At 43.2% G+C, this 6012-nt stretch overlaps 1 long non-coding RNA gene across 9 annotated transcripts in view; it reads right to left on the reverse strand.

The window, feature by feature from the left end:
• Positions 1–201: 201 nt before the first annotated feature.
• LOC113460234 (uncharacterized) overlaps positions 202–6012 on the reverse strand; it is a 29800-nt gene continuing 23989 nt past the window's right edge. For 6 of the 9 annotated variants that reach the window (XR_012583145.1, XR_012583147.1, XR_012583139.1 and 3 more), the window contains one exon: positions 203–5952. This is a non-coding gene — a long non-coding RNA (uncharacterized LOC113460234). Of the gene's footprint in view, positions 5953–6012 lie in introns of all 9 variants that reach the window. The other 3 variants (XR_012583146.1, XR_012583141.1, XR_012583142.1) reach the window with 2 other exon arrangements.

Below are 6012 nucleotides of genomic sequence, written 5' to 3' on the forward strand. Positions count from 1 at the left end.
AAATTGGTGTCAGCTTTCAGGTGGGAATGATCAAAGTACTAGAGGAAGGATCAGATCTACTCTCAGTTGTCCACCTGAAGCTTATCCTTTAGATGGGACAAATTAAAAGTCTGGATCTAAAGAGCTCTTGAGTATTTTTGGAATCAGGAATCTACCCTGGTTGAAGATGTAGCTCCCTCCTCGCCTGCCTTGTCTCCCTCTATATGCCCTGCAAAGCTCTCTCAGTACAGACTCTCGGCTTGCTTTCACTCAGGCATAGGGGACATTTAACAAGTCCCCCCCTTTTTTATTTTTCAGAATATATTCCTTCCCTGTAAAGCTCTTGGCTATTCCTATCTTCCTAAAAAAGTCTTAAAAAAATGTTTGTGGTGCTAATGGTATGGAATGAGCTAAAGCTTTATGCCATTTTTAGCACATTTGGAACAGAGAGAATTGGAGGATCTGAAAATATATGCTTAATCGCCCCCAAGGAAAGACTGCCATAATATTTTCAGTTACATAAGCGAACTAAATTGGAAATCTGGAATCTATTCAAGACCTTTTGATCAGGGAGCTTTGCAAGTGCAGAAAAGTAAAAACACAGACAGATGGGGATTAGAGTTGAGCATCAGGAGAATAATTTCCTCATTTAATTTCAGTTCCACCAACATATAAAAAGCATTAACAATCCAGTTACGTAATGTGTGCCAGAGCCTGGCTGGACAGGGCAGGAATTCTTGCTGCAATTAAACCATTACCGAGCCCATGTTTGCTGCATGGAGGCAGGAGTCTCTCTGCACCAGGAAAGACACCCCCCACACCTCCCTTCCTTCAAAAATCTGAGCAAATGTCCTAGCCAAAATTAGGAGCAGTTATTGAGGCTAATGGGAGCTGCAGGGGGTTCAGGGAAAATTGAAACCGACTCCGAGATACCGCTGGGCTCACAAAATCCAATTGACAATCACTCGCAAACCCAATCCACTCTATTTCTCTCTATCTTTGTCACTAAATCACCTTCAGTGGGAGAAGCGAGATCAGGCTGAAGAGCAAAAGGAGATATTTTTGCTGATTGTTTGATGTTGGAAACAATAGTGCATAATATACTTGTTGTTTTAATAGTTATGTCTTTGAGAGAAGCTGCTACAACATCCAAAGGCTGGAAAGAGTGTCACAAATTTGATGCTGTGAAGGCTGGCAGATTGGATTAGGATTCTGTTTTGCCTGTTTTCCTCTGCTTTGGGGCATATTTTTGTGCACAGTGGCTGATGCAGAGTGATGCAAAAAAGCACTAAGAGGATGGTCTAAATGGAACCACTTACATTTCAGGATCAACTCACTTCTCAGCTTCTGGACAGATTTTGAAGGGTTTCTGATACCCCTGGACATCCATATTAAGATCTATTTGCCTACTGGAATCAGCTCCCTAGCCTGCTGATGTCTGCAGGCTTTAGATAAAAGTCGCTCCTTCTAGGTAGCTGATTTTTTTTAGATGTTTTTGAGAATTTCTGCCTGCAGATTTAAGTGCAGTTACTTTTACTTGCCTTCACTCTTGTTACATGAACTTAGATGGGAGTAGGAGTGAGATTTCATAGACTGGGTCTGCTTTTCTTAATTTCAATTAATATGGCATATAAGAAGAGATCTGCATTTTTGGCATTGCTTTAGGATACTCTGCATGAGTTCAGAGGAGTCCCCAGGCAGTCTCTGCAGCAGGAGTAGAGTGGTCCTGGGAGCTTTCCTCCAACCCTGAGAAATCCCAGATTGTCCAAGACAAATCCCTGGAGTTCTCCTACGGTCCTCCCCCCAGCCCCTTGGGGAAAAGTATGGCTTGGAAATCCCAACTTCCTGGAAAATTTGCAACAGGGCCTGAGGGCAGCCCATAACCTCTAGGTCTGAGCAGCTTGAAGAGAGCTGCTGTGGGAGCAGCTGTGAGAAGGACTTGGGCTGCTGGACATGACCCTAAACGTGCACTGGCAGCCCCAAAAGCCAACCATGTCTTGGGTGCATCACAAGAAGCTTCACCAGCAGGTCAAGGAAGGTGACTCTGTTGAATCACCCACCCAAAATACTTTGTCCCTGGGGTCCCCACCATAAGGAGGATGTGCACCTGCTGAAGCAGATCCAGAGGAGGCCACAGACATGATCAGGGCTGGAGCCTCTCACCTCTGGGGCCAGGCTGGGAGAGCTGGGGGAGTTCAGAGTGGAAGAGAGAAGGCTCTGGGGAGACCTTAGAACCCCTTCCAGTGCCAGAGACCTGGAGAGGGACTATGGACAAGGGCCGGGAGTGGCAGAACAAGGGAGAATGACTTCAAACTGACACAGAGAAGGTTTAGTTTAGATATCAGAAAGAAATTTTCCCCTGTGAGGGTGGTGGGGCTCTGGCACAGGTTGCCCAGAGGAGGTGTGGCTGTCCCATCCCTGGAAATGTTCCAAGCCAGGTTGAATGTGGCTCTGAAGGACCTGGTCTGGTGGAAGGTGTCCCTACCCCTGGGTTTGGAAATAGGTGGTTTTCAAGGTCCCTTCTAATCCAAACCCTTGTGTGTTTCTAGGAGGCTGCGCTGGGGTTTGTGGATACACCATTACAAGGCTTAGGTGCTGCACTGGGATTTGTCGGTACACCATCACTTTCCACATTGAATTGCTGAGCAAGTGTGAGCCCAGCCATTAATTGGACCTGGGGACTGTAGTTATTTCTGGACCATGAGAAGACCACAACAAGAAGAGTTAGTCATTTGTGAGCAGTACTCTGCAGGCTTATGTTCCACAATAAAGAAACAAAAATAAGAGAGAAGCATTAAAAAAATTAGTTGTACACATGACTGGCACATCGTTTCCATCCAAATGGGTTATACCGTAGGTGCAGATGAGATCATAGGCTGCTATTTAAGGAGGAAACCTCTACTTACATAAATGTCTGATTATGCAACTGTCATGGAAACCACAGATGACAAAGATGTATTAGATTAGCTTGTCCCTTCCCTCCGAGTACAGGATTGTTCCTTGTGGTTTATTTTTCACTCAAGATTTTAAGAACTGATTGGCGGCTGCTGAGTGCTGAGCTTAAGAAGAAATGATTTATAGTATGAGCTGTCCCATTTCTAAAGGTGATTTCCTTTGGAAACTCAGGAATAGAAGTGCTTAAAGTCACTGGTCGCATCCAAAGATCCTCACACCAGTGTCTAGTTCATCCTTGTCCTTGTGTACTTGGAGTGTTCTGGCTTTCATTCCTTAAATTAGGGACTTTACCATCCTGCCTGATCTTTCTTTAGTTTTCATCCCCTGATATTGTTGTCTTTCCAAGTAATACTCCATTTTCTCTGGTTTTGCACTCTGCCAGTATGTCCCTCATGGCTGCTGCTTAGCCAAGCTATACAAATTTTGCTGCTCTTAATCTTTGATCACAGGTCAGTCTTTTGAGCCATGCTCATTTTTGCTGCAGCACAGGGAAATCAGCAGGGATTAGTATTTTAATCTTCTTTCCCTGTTTAAAGAAACCCCAGGACACACATTGAATGGTTTTTCTGTCACTTGAAATTAAAATGTTTAAAAGTAAGTGTATTTATATCTCTTTTTCTCAATTTTCACCTCTAGCTCCTCTCAGTCATTGATTTGGCTGCTCTTCTGCCTTAGAAATGGTGCTTTTTGGAACAAATTGAACTTCAGTTTGGCTTCTTATCATGAATAATGTTGTTATGTCATGAGCTATATGGTTTAGTCTCACCCACGATCATTCTGCAAAATTAACCTGAACTGGTTATAAGTCAAACCCTCTGGGTTGTCCATTCTCACCAGAAGTGAGATTTGGGAGGATGCATAGCAAGACAAAGACAAAAAGATTAATGCTAAATACCAGTGATATTTAGCATAATTTTTGTGAATTGGTCCCTCTTTGATTGTGTTCTCCGCTTGCTCACAACGTGTTTGCTTGCTGTTATTTTCCATAAAGGTGGTCTCCTTGTTCTTAATCCCAATGCTTGCTGAACTCAACTCCTGCTCCCCTCATGTCCAATTCAGATAACAAGAAACAGGTGTAATGGGTATTTCTTGTTCTTAAGACCTACTGGGCAATGCTTAAAGAGTTTAAAGACCCATGAGGGCCATGCTTAAAGAGTTTAAAGCACTACATGATTTTTATGTGCAGAGGGACTTTAGCCAGGATCACAGAGCAAATTAAATTCAGGCTCTGTCAGATCTCAGGAAAGAAACAAGTTGGAGAGTTGAGCCCTCTCCTCTGTCAATGGATTCCAGAGCCAACCTGTACCTGACCATTAATGGATGATTACCAGGGAAGATGCTGCTGCAGAACACAGGGAGAAGCTGATATCCAATTAGCATGAATCCAAAATACAAAACGGCTTCTCTCTGACACAATCACACCAGGCTTGCAAGCTAAGTCTGGTCTCGCTGAAGTAATTTGAAAAACTCTTAGTGTTGGCATGGTTCTCACTGTCAGCCCTCCCAAGTGTCTTAGCAGTGACCTACACCTACCCTATCTTGCTCTAGGGCTATTTTAGCCAGGGCTGTCAGTGGAACTGAATTGTTCCATTATGCAGTGGCTCTGCAATGTGGAAAACTGCTCAGGAGGGACCACTCTCTAAAACAGAGGAGAGTAACTCAGTCTCTAGGGCCAATCCAGTCATTGATTTTTATTTATTTATGATTTTATTTTATATTTTCCTGAGGCAGCTGATACAGAGAGCAATTACAGTGGTGATTTTTCTGTGCTGTGGATCTTGATTGACTGTGCTGTGGAGGGACCCGCGCTTATTTCACATCAAACCCCACTGCATGGCAGTGCTTTCCAGGTGTTACAGAACTGAGACAGATTTGACCCTAGAGATGAAAATTTGAATTGTAATGTCTCACCCTGGATATCCTTCCATCAGAGAGAAGACAGTAAAGCACAGTGCTTTTGGGATGATTTAGAAGACAAAAGCACTGCAACCACTCATTTTAAATCACAGCAATTGGACTGCACAGCCAAGCCAACTGGTTGTGGAGCAGGTTAGATGAGTTCCGACCTCTGCTTCAAGTATTTAAGGGAAGTCCTTAACAAGAACCTGCTTTGTTGCACTTCTTAAAAGAACAAGTTACCTGAGGAGGAACTTGCTGGGTCCCTTCCCCATTTTTCCACAGCAGATGCCCAAGTTGCTGCTGTCCTGTGTCCCACAAACAGACACATTTCTGTAGGAATGATCCCTGAATTTAATCTAAAAGCCTCTGAGAGCCTTCTAAATAATTTCAGCATGAGCTATCCTTAGGAAGTTAAAATCAAAGGCACAAGGAACAGCATATTTAATAAGATGGAAATGAAAAAATGAGAACCACATTGAAGGATTTGGGACTTTTCTCCCTGTATGGATTCCAAAAGGGCTCATGAGTTTGCAGTGCTCTGGCAAGCAGAGAGATGCTGTGCATTCAGCACAGGCAGCAATTACATCTCCTCTTTCTAAATTATGTTATCAGGAAACATCTATATTGTTCGTATGGGTCTAGATTATGCTCTGAGAATAGAATGTTCCCTGCATAAAGAGCACGGCTGGAGTAAATCAATGAGGATGCACTCAGAAACATCAATTAAAGGTAATACAAGTCTTTAGTGTGCTATCAGGGAGGGAGTAGAGTTTGAAAATCTGATCTTCCCAACCCTGCCTTCCTCTCTAGGAAAGCAGAACTACTCAGAAATTCATAAGGTTTAAAAATAAAATACTTGTCTCCTCTCATCCTCATCTTTACTCAGGTTTTTACTCAGTGCTGGTTCCCAGCATAGCAGATGAGTAATGTTTTTCTTCAGATCTCAAAGTTCTGCTGGGTTTAGGAGTTATCTTTCTCCAAGTGTCACAAGTTGAGTACCTTGGGTTTGAGGTACATGCTTTGAGACACCAGAAATCTGATTGCTTGAGGTGCCGAGAGCCCATCAGTGATCCAGTGGAAGTCAAGAAAATCAGGTTCCAAGCTTCTTCAGTGCACCACCTAGAAATTCAGATTTTCAAAGTTAACATTGATGTCTGAATACAAAATAACAGCAAATCT

Source organism: Zonotrichia albicollis, chromosome 19, assembly GCF_047830755.1.
Source record: "Zonotrichia albicollis isolate bZonAlb1 chromosome 19, bZonAlb1.hap1, whole genome shotgun sequence".
In the NCBI taxonomy this organism is placed as follows: domain Eukaryota; kingdom Metazoa; phylum Chordata; class Aves; order Passeriformes; family Passerellidae; genus Zonotrichia; species Zonotrichia albicollis.